Here is a 13,941-nt window from a genome sequence, read left to right as displayed (position 1 = left end):
AGGTTTGTTAATCAGCAAAATCCACCTTGAATAAAGGCCAGGGAGTCCTTCTGAAGAAGCAAGGAAGAGCTCTCACTTTCTCCAACAACTGAAGGTTGATTGTAGAGCCATGCTACAGTAGCTCTCTTTTAACAAAACCCTAAGCCTTCTTGACTCCATGTGTGTGTCTGGGTTTGTGACCAATGCAGAAGGCACTCATCTGTGCCATTTTATAATTGTTAACTTGAGTCAAGTCAGTTGAATTGAGCCCATTAATTTTTAAAATGTAAATAAAGATTTAAATGCTACAAAAACAATTAATCAGATACAAGATGTAATCTTCTTCCTCTGACAAAAAGAAGCAAAACAGGGAATCTAAATCAATTTACGTTTACCTCCTTTAGTTCTTGTAAAAGCCAGTGCTTAATATAGGCTGAAAAGAAGATAGCACAAACAGAGTCCATGATCCTTTGAAGACTTATGCATGTGCTGAACTTTTCACACATCAGTGGGTGAACTCAAATGTGTAACGTTCAATATTCACATAGGTCTTTTCATGATCAAAAACAAACAAAAACTGCTACCACTACATGTAATCCTAGAGAGATTAATACCATGAGAGGGGAAAATCCTCATATTAATAGGGATATTTACTGCTCCCCACTTCATCATCCATCCAAGACAATTTATGACTGAGGAACTTTAATTGTATGGGTATTCATAGAGGAATACCTAAAGCTGCAAAATCCAACTGGGTCAGCCTGATTCTGATGATGAACTTTTATTGAACATTTCTAACACTGTCTGAAATAATCCCAGATTTCATTTAATCGCTCTTCTAGTACTAAAAACAGCAGAAAGCAATAAAATCTCACATGGCACATTTTGCAAGAACTAGTGTTTAGTCTCATTGATAAAAATGACAAACCTCTCTCTCAGCTCCACAATAACACCAAATTTTTGGTTTTTCTTGTTTGGCTGGATTATGTACTTCCCTTCCTATATTAACATTAAATCTCTGTATGTTAGGTTTTGGAGACTATTTTCCTGCACATAAGTGTTTTATCTGCAGATAAAGAGAAATACTGACATTAGGTAGGTAGAATAAAAAATAGTTGCTGGAACCAATAAAGCAGCTCTCTTCGCCATCCATATGGCTGCTAAATTTAATAGCAATTATGTCATTTTTATATGTGAATAACTTGATGTAGTTTTTATATGTAAATCATTTGCAATATATAAACTCAGGCATATTTCTTAAATAAACACATCACCAAAGATTGAATTACAAAACTAATTACTTAATCTAAGATAAAATTTACTTTCTAAACATACTTTTACATAACAATTTTGTTTTTAAATTGAAGATTGAACTATATCAAGGTAGTAAAGACATTTTACCTTCCAGGAAGAGATAATGAAGCCAGATAAACCAAATATTTGTAAATTTCATTTCGGAGCAAAGGGGACTAACCCTTTGCAAATGCAGCAGCTCTGCTGCACAGTAGATGGGTACATGGAAGAACTCTGCAACTCTGGCATGCCATGCAGGTGAGCTGAACATCAGCTCTACAGAGACTGCTTTGGGGGAAGGTAAAGAGGGACTAGAAATTAAAAATACCACCAATTATATAGGTGATGTGCTGGGGTCACAGGCCCTATTCCAGCATAAGCATAGGAACAGTAGCCATGGAATGATGCCAATCTATTTCTAAAAAGCAAACCCTGTTTGTTTAATGTGGGAGGTGGAGGAAGGGAAGGATTTCACCCTTTATGATCTTATCTTTATTTTTTAATTCTCACTTCTTTTCTTGGTGGAATATGACAAGTCAGAGGTCAGCATTAAAGAAATAGGGAAGGAAACCCCCTTGTCAAAGAGGATTTTACAATATAGTTACATTTTTCAGCCCTGACCTTTTGTGCTTCCAGCACAGCACACCCCTTTCTCCAGAATGTGTTCTGCACCCTGTAACGCCCTTTCCTCATTTTTCAAATTGTTTATTGTCTTGTACATCAACACTATGAACATTTACTATGAGCAGCAAACAAAACTACTAAATGATCTCTCTCTCTCTATCTCTCTAGGAGATGATCGTTTATTGGTCACCCATTTTCAGTCTGATATAAGATATATCCTGTGTCTTTGCAGAGAAAGTGACTCAACAATCAAATAGTCTTTGTCCAGTTTGAGCTTATATTCAATACAACATTGTTTCCTGTACATAAGTGAACTATACCCAAGCTGTTACTTTTATAATGGGTGCTGGAGGAGTCAGGAAGAGGGTAAAGATTTTTTTCCCCTTTGGTTTACTGTGATCAGGGAACAGAAGTCTCTCAGGAGACAAGTTTCTTAACTATCCCCTTGCTTATTATTCAAGGGCCTTGAGAGCAGAGCTTCAATCCTTTCCTTCTCATGGGGGGTGCGTGTGTGTGTGCGCGCGCATGTGACATTCAAAGACCATGGCCCTACAGTGAGTTTCGTATGGGCAGACTCTTGCAACTGCTTAAAAGCCCCAGTGATTCTAATGGATTTTCACAGAGGTGCAAGAGTCCATTCACTTGGGCCAGGGCCTTAGTGCTATTTAATTGTCTTCTATCCTTTAAGGACTCAGACATACAAACATCTAAGCATCTCTGGCCCTATTCAGCAAAGCCATTAAGTACATGTCTAACTTGAAGTATACATAATAGCCCTAATGATTTCCTCAAACACACATTAACTTCCATGGGACTACTCACTTACTTATATTTAAGGAGATGCTTAAATTCTTTGCTGCAAAAACAGAGACAAACCCTAAATGTCTACAGTCTTTCCTCAGAATAGAAAGGAAATCCATTTTTTTATTTCTCCTTTTTTGATTTTCTGTTTTCTTATTTAAGGAATTAGCTAGTTATGTAACACTGTAAACATAGGTTATTTCTCCTTTTCTTCTCCAGCTCAAGGAAGTAGAAATTCTTACCTCCCAGAACAAAAGCCTTCTCTCCCCTATTTAACACCAGGGAAAGAGAGTGATTGTGTGAGTAATTCCCTGGCAATTAATTACTACTGGGCCCGAATCAGCCTATCTGAAGCTAATTTAAGGTGTCACAAGTGCAACAAAAACCAGTCATAGTCTGGCCAATAGTACTCTATTAAAGCCCTGCCCCAATCAGGTAGAAGTTATTTTAGATAACAGTGTCAGGGGAAGCAAGATGGGAGAAAGTGAGTTCCTAGTGGGATCCTCAAAACTAATTTTCAGCTGGTATAAATAGGTGTAGTTCTATTAGTATCAATGCAGCTATTCTAATTTACCTGAATGGAGACATCAGCCTTGAAGTGCTTAGCAATATGGTGCACTGTTACCCCTGCTTACTAGGGTGGTTGTGTTCTTACTAATAAATGCTTGTATTATTCATTTTATTGCAGTTTACTTTCTGCCATCATTCTAGAAGCTTATCCAAGTCACTCACCCACAGATTTATTCATCATCACAATAAGAACTCTTCTTTCCTAAAAGTGAGTCTGGCTCACTTTTGCTTCCCCCTTTGTTCTCTTTTCTTTCTACCGTGAGGGTGGAACAGCAATTCTTTGAAAAGTGAGAATTGAAAAACAGTAATTATAAAATAACTAGTGGTTTTGTGCAAAAATAGTTTAACAAGTTTTTGAATGAATACACACTGTTAAATTTAATTTCAGAAAATTTCATGGAAATACGGTAGGGGTGTGATTTTTCCAAGGTGCTGGGAGTGGCAGATTGTCAACACCTCTGAAATTCAGGCCTGGCATAATTGTAGGTTCCTCCAGTGAAGAAACACATCTAAAGAAGATTTGTGTATGCTGACATGAATCAGTGCAGTTGAGTCTTTTGACATACAGTTTTATTAACATTTACAAGAGTGCTTTGCCTTATTTATGCAACCAATTAACAAAAGGAAAGGAATTATGGTGAGACAGCAGGTTCATTGATCACCTTCACATATTTTGCAGGACCATATACTTTCCTGTGTAGGAATAAGGAGGGTCTAAAGCATGCCTAGTTTTTGTGTGTGTTTAGCGGAGGGAGGGATTTCTACAACGGTTTAGTGCCTGACCCTCTCATAGTTTTTTTTCTTGTCTTTTAGTTCCCCATAATATTTTTCTAGACCCCACATTGCTCTCAAAACAAAGCTAAATCCCCAGGATACACGAGAAAGTATCATACTTCTAAGCTGTCTCTGTATGACTAGATGTGTATGTAAACAGGCAATTTCAGCAATCAACCCCCATCACATATCATTGGGCTCATAGGGATGAGTTCTGATTTTCAGTGATGCCTGCCATCTATGGTTTACCTTAGTTTAGGGAAATATTGTACAGTGGTAGGTCTTGAGATTGAACCCCAGCATCTCTGTCTGATACTGTGACTGTTTAATGAATAACAACCCTACTGTTTCAAGGACATGAGTTAATAAGCTATGTGGTTTAACCTAATACAAGCCCAGACTAGCATACTAGTTTGAGATCAAGCTTCTGCCACAAGCTCATCTACAGATAATGTAATAGCCTGTCACCCAGAGAACAGCAAACCAAAAGTGTGTCAGAGACATGACTGCACATTGTGCTATCTACATCCTGAGTCCCCACCACTCACACCTTCCGTTTCCTATGGCTAATTTATTGGCCCCCATTTGAGTGCTTTGATTTTGCATTTCTTTACCCACCACATCTCCTGTGCTTGCTGTGTTATGCTCAGACACTTGCTGGTTTGAAAACCTGTTTGGCAGTTACATTGTGTGGTTTTCCATCACTCCTGGATGGGCAACCATGACTTCCTTTTTCTCTTCTGCCAACAAACCCACCTCCCGTCTGTCATTGTGCTTTATCATAAACACTCCAAACCACCCAGCTTTTAATGTGGTCACCTCTCTAGGTTTGTTGTGTATAAACTTTTCATTCTCTTCAGTGCACTGCATTGTGGCATGTTGACTATCAAGACATCAACTCTCAATATCCAGTAGGCAAATGGCATAATCCAGCGGGTGTAACAATCAAAACAAAATAGGGTAGTAATATTCTTCCTCCAGGCTCTTATTTCCTCACTAAGTCCCTGGCTACACTGGGTATTTTTGCACCAGTATAGCTAGACGAGTGTTGTTATGCAGTGTAAATCCCTAGTGTAGATGTGCGTCACTTGTGTGATGTAACTTGCTATGTTACTGGGCGCATGCTCCATTTTGCACTGGGGCAATGTGACTAGATTAGGAGTTTCCACCAGTCAAACTACAATGAAGCAGTAACACATCTTCTAAGTCCAGACAAGCCTTTAGAGTACAACATTTATAACAACCAACCAAATTGGCCTTGTGATGTCTGAAAACAATACAGAGATACCCCAGTCAAAACTATCATTTCAGCCTTCACCCTTAAGTCCACAGTGGTCACATTGTGCCCAACAACCCGTCATACTTACTTTGAAAGGATTCCTGAAGCCCTTACCACAAGCCCCAAGATGTCCTCAGCAGGAAAGAATCACGGTAGTTATTTTAATTAAAAAAATTAAGTTTGAGTCAGGAACCAAGTATATTAAGGACTATCATTATATCTTCATGACTCAGTTGGCTAACAGGGAAGTAAGTAACCTAATGACTCTAAAATGTTGTCATAAATAGAGTCATGAGGATATGATTTCCCAGGTTTTCCCCATGCTGCAGGAAATTGATTGAGAAAGGGTGGAGATGGAATATGGGCTGAGAAGGTTTTTTGAAGTCTTTCTAAGAGAAATTTGATGTAATTAGTTAAAGACTGTGCTTTTAATATATGTAAGGTACCTGAGGATTGAGACAAGCACAAATGACAACCAACAAAAACCTGAAAACCCCTAAGTATTATAAAACTTTTGGGAATTAAAATTATTGGAATTAAACTTGCATCCCATTTCCAATATATGATCCTAATGTGATCCTCAGGGAGCTCCGAAATTATCATCTTCAAGTAAGTGATCTTTTCATGTGATTTTATTTTATCACTGTATCTAGGTATCTTCTCCATAACTTCTGTGACCACAAGCTTATTTATCTCCTTGCTAAAGTTCAAAATCTAATTTCCAACACAGGTTACTTACTGTAATAAACTGTACAAGTTTTAAAATGACAAGTTGAAAGATACAATTTTTTAGAGTTATGAATTAATAGCCATATATGTCAAAGACTTTGAAAGTGCCAACTTTTTCATATTTATAGATATATTATTGAATAATAAAAAATGAACTGAGGAAAGAGAAAAGAAGTGAGGAGAACTACATATAATGAATCAAACATACTTAACAAGACATGTACAGACACTTTAGTGTGCATCTCTTTTATTACATTACATTAATCAAATTCTGCTAAAGACATCCATCTGAGCAAAGTGTCACAATGATATTCTATAAAAACATTCTTCTGAAAAAGAGTCTTTCCTGACAGCAGTATCAACTATCTTGTCTTAAGTGATTGTCAGGACTGCATTACTTAGAAATTAACAGAATTTATGTAAGTGCCTCGCAAGCTTCCCTGAAGAAAAATAATTTAATTGGAGAAAGTGTACAAACTCTGATAAAGGCTGGTAAAAACATGAATAAGTGATTTAACTTAGAGAAAGCATAAACTGGGTTTTTCCATTTCTTCCTGCTTTGGCTCATAGTATTAATAGGACAGTCTCATTTTTAAATTATTTTCATCTGCTATTGACCAACTTTGAAGAAAACCTTACTTGCAATTGACTGCATGGGTAGAATGTGAGCACTTTTACAGGCATATGCTGAGATATGATCAGTGTATTTTGGGCATTTCTCTATGTCCAAGTAGCTAATGCCATATTTCACTTTGATTTCTTTTTAAATGCTCTTGAAAAAGATTCATATGTAGGCATTGGAGGCTTTCATTATTAAACAGACTTTAGGCCCCAGTCCTGCAACTTATCTAGCATGGGTAGATCCCTGGGCTTGGAATCAGTGGAGCACTGTGTGTAGCTTCAAGGCCCTGCTCAGAACAAGTTGCAGTTTCAGCGATCTTGTCTGCAAAAAAAGAAGAGAGACAAAGAAGAGGAACATCTGATGATTCGTGAGACCACAAGGGGATCAGAGGGAACCATTCTTACAGCATGTGTGTGCAGTTTTCCTCACTATGCATTTCACTATGCATTTCAGTAAGTTTCCATAGCACCATTAATGAATAGATATTATAAAACAATAGATACATTAAGGAAAACTCTCTGCTTTTTGTACAGCCTACAATAGTCCTTAATTTTTGTAATAGAGCTTTTAATGGATTTCAGTCTACACTGACTAAAACAAATTGTGTGGAATTAAAATAATTTTAATCTTGTGCCTACTCTGAAACACTGTAAAAGTTAGAATTTCTTTGCTCTGACAATGATTAAAAAAGAGAGAACTTGGATTTCAAAACGTGATAGATCTTTAAAACTGAATTTGGGTAACATTTTCCCACCATAATCTACTTAATACTTTTGTTTAAAACAGCACATACCAGAAACGAAAAGTCAAAGGTGACATGTATTTCATCATTTGTCCTCCATTATTTAGATGCAGTGGCATTCATAAATTCATTAAGATGTCATCCATTAGGTGGCATTAAGGAAACCTGGGTATTTCTGGAAAAGTATATTCCACTCATAACTATGCTTCTTTTGTGGGGCTCCCATTAATTTTAATTGTGCAGAATCAAGCCCTCATTGATTTGTGTCAAAATATGAAATAAGAGAATTATTTGCAGTAAATAATTTTACCTTAACATTCAGAGATTTATTTGCTATTCTACAATATTCACAAATTTCATCTGCAAACATTTTGTGGCCTCAAGATTATTTGAACCTCAGATTCTAAACGATTAACAGTGAAAATAAAATTCACAATTTGCACTAAAACTTGGGCCAGTTACTATGTGGAACACATAACTCATGTGACCAACTTAATTAATCAACACAGCATGAACTTCAAATTGTGTACTCAGTTATAATATTTGCTGTTCAGTCTGTGTTGGTTAGTCCCAAAGTCATCTAACTAGGGAACAAAAATGCCACATAATTTAACAAAATAGCCAATACAGCTGCTAATTGTGAATTTTACCATGAAATATACAAAGTAAACACAAAAGAGTAATGGATGTGTTTGAATCAAAATTCAGTTTTGATTTGGGAACATTTTTTTCAGCTGCCCTTATCAATGTTTAATAAATTATAAATCCCAGCAAACTCTCAGACAGCCTTAACTACTGTACTGATGCTGTAGTGTGACTAGGAAAAACTCGGATAAATCCATTGTTTTTACATGGTTGTGAACATCATTTCTGCAATTTATGATGTTTTATGTGTGATAATATGAGCTTCATCAGAGGTATATTCTCATCTAATCATAACTCCCCACACATCAATAGAACATATCCCATGTGGTCTAACAACAAAAAACAGAGAAAGAAGTGCTTCATTAAAAACGTGGATTTAACCTACTGTAAGTTAAATCTTAGGTTGCAACAAAAGTCCCAGAAAAGGTGAAAATTAAAAGATGCCACCTAAAGAGCCCTGTAAAATGAGAATTAATTTAATTTTTTCAGCAAGTCTCTAAAATGGGATGCTGTTAACAGTTATAAAAATTTTCAAAAATTATCATACAATAGAAAAAAACATCCCTATTAAAATTGTGTTGATGATTGTATTTATTCCCTCATTCAGCCTTATATTTACAGCAAAGGAACACATCAGTGATTAAGATAATTGCTTACATTGGTGGATACATATTTACCTAACACAATGGGCCAGAGTCTCCATTCAGTTGTGGTGTGTTGCACCATTCCAATAGTGCAAAGTACCTGAACACAGTTTAATAAGCCAAAGGAAGGATCCTATAGGTCCTTTGACAACTCGTTTCCATGTGCCAGGCATATCCTTGCACCTGGCTGATTCCTGGCTGCTGGGTTGCCTTTGTTGGCTACTGACAGCCACCATATCATCAGGCTGCTCTGTTTTACATAGGAGATGGCATCAGTGCCCAGGGACCCCAGGACTGAAAAAACTAGGTGGCTCAAAACCACCTGTGTCTTTCCTTCCCTGAGACACACTTCTAAAGTTGTGCTGAGCACAACTGGGCAGGTCTAGAAAATAAAGGAACAATATATGGAGACAAGTCACTATGCTGAGGAGAAAAATAGAAAGCCACAGATGGAGCCAGACTTTGTCCTTATCTACCCTGCTTGAGGGCCCTCAGATCTGTATAGGTCAGCCACAGAGTCCTAATCAAACCCAAAGAGACACAAATCCTGGTCCTGATTCGCCTCTCATTTACACAGGTGAAAGTCAGAAGTAAACCCAACATAAAGCTATTTCTGCGAGATTGAAATCAGGCTTAGTGTAGGTCAACCCAGCACAGGGATGGAATCAGTGACTCCTCCTATCTGGGTGTTCTGTGTTGACAGCATGGGGTGGGATGATGAAGTGGAGAGTTTCATCCCCATGTGTGACTCAGCTGGGGAGCTTGAATGGCCCATACAGCCCAAGAGAGGAACATTCTGGCTGACAGCTCAAGGATGGACTTTCCATCCTAGAAGGATGTAAGGAGACCATTAGAGCTCAAATAAACAAACAGACCCTGGTCAACAGTAGTAGCAGAAAGCAGCAGTACACACAACTTCTTACAAGGTGTCTTTCTAAGACACATCCTGTTATCTCTTTCTCCCTCTGCAGCAGCTCAATAGGGATTATTTTAGGCCTCAATCTACTGTGACTTCAGTGTGGCAGTGTACATAGCAAGATTAACAGAGGCCCACAGGAAGTAGTTCACTGTACACTTCCCCCACCATGGAATAGACAGACCCTCTTTTGCAGCAGGCCTGACCCTTCCCACACAGTTTTGTTGGTGTGAACCTGAGTTATGGGACTTAAAAAGGCTGAAACACATATATGGTTTTTAAAGGGCTAACAGGATTTGGGCTATGTACTGTATTTAAAAATGATTTTTAACCTCTATTTAGCATTAGCTGCCTCTCAATGTTTCTGCATCTCCATTCCTCAGTGGGTCCAATCCTGCAAATCCTTACAGACATGAGTGACTTACTCAAGTGAGGATTCCCACTGAATTGAATGTCACTCCCATGCAGAAGGCTAGAGCAGGATTGGCCCAGTGACTGGAATTTGTCTCTTTCTAAGTGACAGCTGCCATTTTAATGATACAGCAAAGAGGGTGAACTCCATTTCAGAAAGCAGAATGGGACTTATGTTTCCATTATTAGCTGCTGAAAATCAGACTTGCTTCAAAGTTATTTTGAGGTAAATTCTCTATGTAAAAAATAACCATTTTAGTCAGTTTAACAGATAATTTAACTAGTTGTGACATTATATCGATACATATAAATATATCTTCATTTAAATGGATTTATCTTTAAAATGCCCAATTTTCAATGGTTCTTAATGGAACCTGACTTTTGTCTGCCCTAATCTGCCTCAGGAGATTGTCCAAGTGACAGCATCCTGTCCGATTATTACTCTTTAAAAATCATTTTTAGTGACTTTCTCCCTTCATAATTGAATGTAGAGATTTGAATAGCTTTCATAATTACACTGCAGTTTTCCTTTAAGATACATACAAAAATTCCTCCTCTCTCAGCCTTTGGCACATTCAGAGTTACTGTTCCCACTCACAGCTGTCACAGCCGTGCAAACTTAATAAATTCCATCTATGCATGACTTACTTAGCTAACCTACATCCACCAGAGATTTGGGCGTCCTATTCAGATGAGAAAGGACAATAGCATAGTAAGCTTCAAAACAATAGCTTACATGTTACAATTCTGTATAATATAGCAAGAGCATACCCCTGCCCCAGTGAATCCAGCCTGTGAAGAGGAGTTCTCTTTCACAGACCCTTACTTCTGGAAATCCATATTTTTTCCTTCAAAAGCAATTTTAAAATGGAGAGATCTGCCAACTGGGAAAAAAAAAACCAAAGTCTTCCAAAAACATAAAGGCAATTTTGTATTAGCAACAATCAAATGGGCAGTGCTTGCCATTGATTACACTGGGGTGTACTGGTGTAAGGTACGTCTACACTACAGTAAAAAGGTACATCTTTTTATTACACTGCAATAAAAAGGTACATCTACACTGCTACACTGCAGCACCAAGTCTCAGAGCCCAGGTCAACTGACTTGGGCTTACGGGGTTTGGGCTGTGGGGCTAAAAACTGCAGTGCAGACATTTGGGCTTGGGCAGAAATCCAGACTCTGACACCCACCCCCTCTCATGGGGCTTCAGAACCTGGATCTCCATACTCAGCCTGAATGTCTACACTGCAATATTTAGCCCAAGCCCAAGTCAGCTAACTCAGGCCAGCCACAGCCATGCTGTTCATCTTTTATTGCAGTGTAGACGTGCCCACTCAGGAGATTTCAACCCCAAAATGTGAAAGGACAGATTCTGATCCCAAGTACAACCATGTAAATTTCCAATAACTCTATTGACATTCAAAGGAGCCATTGCAGATTTACATCAGTAGGAGAAAGAGGAGGATCTGGTCCTAAATAATATAGTAGAGACAAATCTGGCATGTATGCTAGGTTATAACGAATGACAAGGTGCTGAGCAAGGTGCTCAGAAGCCTTCACTTTTGTCAGTTTCTCTGAAAGCAGCGGGAGCTCAGCACCTTTTAAAAGGGCTCATCATCTTGTAGAATCTGGCACTGTAAGAGCAGTAATCATGTCCAGTGTTAAACAAACACTCCCAAATGCCAGGTAAAATGCACATCATACTGCATCAGCCCTCCACAGAAGGTATCTGGAGGCGGTAAAACAAAGTATGCTTCACTTTGAATTAGAAAGAGAAAGCACTGAAGCCTACAAGCAATAGTAAAATGCAGGATACATATTTTACTAGGTGCTGCCTTACAAGACTTCCATGGACCAAATGTTGCCCTGGCTTATACCCCATGCAGTTCCAGTGAAGTCAACATGTTCCCCGATCCCCTGCCACAACAAGGAGAGAAGCCAAACGTGATAGAACTGGGCCGCTATATAGGCAATTGGACAGTACCATCCAGGCATGTTGAAAGGCTTATCTGTTTTCCCAGGTTTGGGCGTAGTCAGGGATCTGGACATGGTTTTGAAGAAGTTTATTTTGGTACATCAGGAGCTCTTTCAGGGGTCAGTTTCTCCTGTTGGGCCAGATCCCCACCTAGTGTCAATTAATGTGTCTCCAGCTAAGGAATATTGCCTAAGAGTCCTGAATAGACCTTTTGATGGGTTTGAAAAAAATAATACAATAAACTCAGCACATGTTTGGACCTCATGTGTCAAAAAAGCAGGCTTTGAAATACTGTATAGTTATAGAGAGAAAAACAGGCTTAGCTCTGTTGCTTTCTTCATGGTGTACGTGCCTCAGGATAGAGCTTTAGCCTAACCAAAAAAAGGGCCATGAGAAAGCTGTGTTTGCTTACCCCTTTCCTTGCATCCATGTCAGGATGAACCCTGAGAATGGTTGTCAAGTCTAGAATCTATAGGCCAAATTTATCCTTATTTCAGCTACTTTGTACCAGAAGGCCTGATCACGCATGGGGTGGAGTTCCTTCCACAGTGTGCTGATCAGTGGGAGTTGAGGGCATTCAGTAGCTTGCCTCACCAGATCTGGTCCATACATTTCAACATAAAACATAGGCTTTTTTCTAGACCAAATCCTGCTTACAATCTGCTTTATGTAGAAAAAGAAAAAAAGAATCACACAGCAAGTGATGCATGCAACTATATCACAGAGGTATAGTATATAACAAATATGGCTTTAGAATGCCATCTATTATTGCATATTAATAAAATTAAACTCCATTATATTCTCAATTTCCACTTGGAAAATGGATGTCATAAGAGCATCTATAAATTATTCACATCTTTGCTAAATGAAGGACCATCAAAAAACTGTCACATGCAATCCATACTCTATATAACTTGTGACACAATTGTCAGTGTAACTAATATTTTTAATACTCTCTGGTTACTTCTTAATTACAAGAGCTCAAATATTTCATGACACTTACTTGAAACTAAAAAGATGATTTGGCTTGTAACTTTGCACACTTTATGGGCCTGATCCTACATTCCTTGAAAGCCCAAGACTCCAAGCATATGATTTTTTAATGGACTAAAGAGTAGCTTTGGATGTAGAAGAACTGAAAAATAGAGCCCCTCCACCCATACTGGTTAATCCCTCTACCTAAAAAAAAAAAAGTATTAAAACTGTGCCTTTAATGTGCCACTTGCTATTTTAAACAATTTATCAAAACGTTACCTATTTGAATGTTTGTTTTTGAATACAAGGGAAAAAAGAAGGCATTTTAAACATTGTGCATTGTTTCAACTTTGAGGATAATTCACAGATTTTTCAAAAATGACAATTTCTTTTTTATTCAGCCGCTTGAACACTAAGTCCGAGCACTCTTCAGACTGCAAATACAGCAATTATACCAAGTAATGCTTTGACACTGTTACCACAGGCAAGTGGCCAAAGTGCATCAGCAGTCAAAATATCTAAGCAAGTTAACAAGCTCCTTTCACTCTCTACAGAGCAGGAGAAGAAAGGGAATCCAACCCCTGAGAAATGCTAAAATGAAGGAAAAAGAACGGCTGCTGGTGTTTGTTAAAGAAAATGGTGTCACTATCTTGGTCTGATCAAGGTGTAATATCTGAATCCCCGACAGATGTCTATGACTGTATTTGACAGGAAGGGTTTTTTACAGTTCAGATCTGTTTTCTGTTATTGACTAACGAATGACTGCAGTCCACCAACATTTCTGTTCAAACTATACCTTGCTTTCTCGGTGCTCTTTTTCTTCTGCCTTTGCCCCCGTTTTTCTTTTCAGTTCCATTTTGCAAAATACCCCCACATGTACCATACAAAAGACATCTAAACTCATTAAGTAAATTCCCAAAGAACAATTAACAAGTCATTTTGCTTCAGCCAGAGATATCAAA

The 13,941-nt window shown here is 38.1% G+C and overlaps 2 long non-coding RNA genes across 4 annotated transcripts in view; both read right to left on the bottom strand.

The window, feature by feature from the left end:
- Positions 1 to 3,020, bottom strand: part of LOC122458088 — a 186,820-nt gene extending 183,800 nt beyond the window's left edge. For 2 of the 3 annotated variants that reach the window (XR_006277931.1, XR_006277930.1), the window contains exon 1: positions 2,940 to 3,016. This is a non-coding gene — a long non-coding RNA (uncharacterized LOC122458088). Of the gene's footprint in view, positions 1 to 2,939 lie in introns of all 3 variants that reach the window. The other variant, XR_006277932.1, reaches the window with a different exon arrangement.
- A 3,103-nt stretch (positions 3,021 to 6,123) lies between these two features.
- LOC119863631 overlaps positions 6,124 to 13,941 on the bottom strand; it is a 56,053-nt gene continuing 48,235 nt past the window's right edge. Inside the window, exon 9 of the long non-coding RNA XR_006277928.1 lies at positions 6,124 to 6,992. This is a non-coding gene — a long non-coding RNA (uncharacterized LOC119863631). The remainder of the gene's footprint in view (positions 6,993 to 13,941) is intronic.

Source organism: Dermochelys coriacea, chromosome 11, assembly GCF_009764565.3.
Source record: "Dermochelys coriacea isolate rDerCor1 chromosome 11, rDerCor1.pri.v4, whole genome shotgun sequence".
In the NCBI taxonomy this organism is placed as follows: Eukaryota; Metazoa; Chordata; order Testudines; family Dermochelyidae; genus Dermochelys; species Dermochelys coriacea.
The sequence above is the reverse complement of the archived record's forward strand: the minus strand, read 5'-3'. Positions and strand labels throughout refer to the sequence as shown.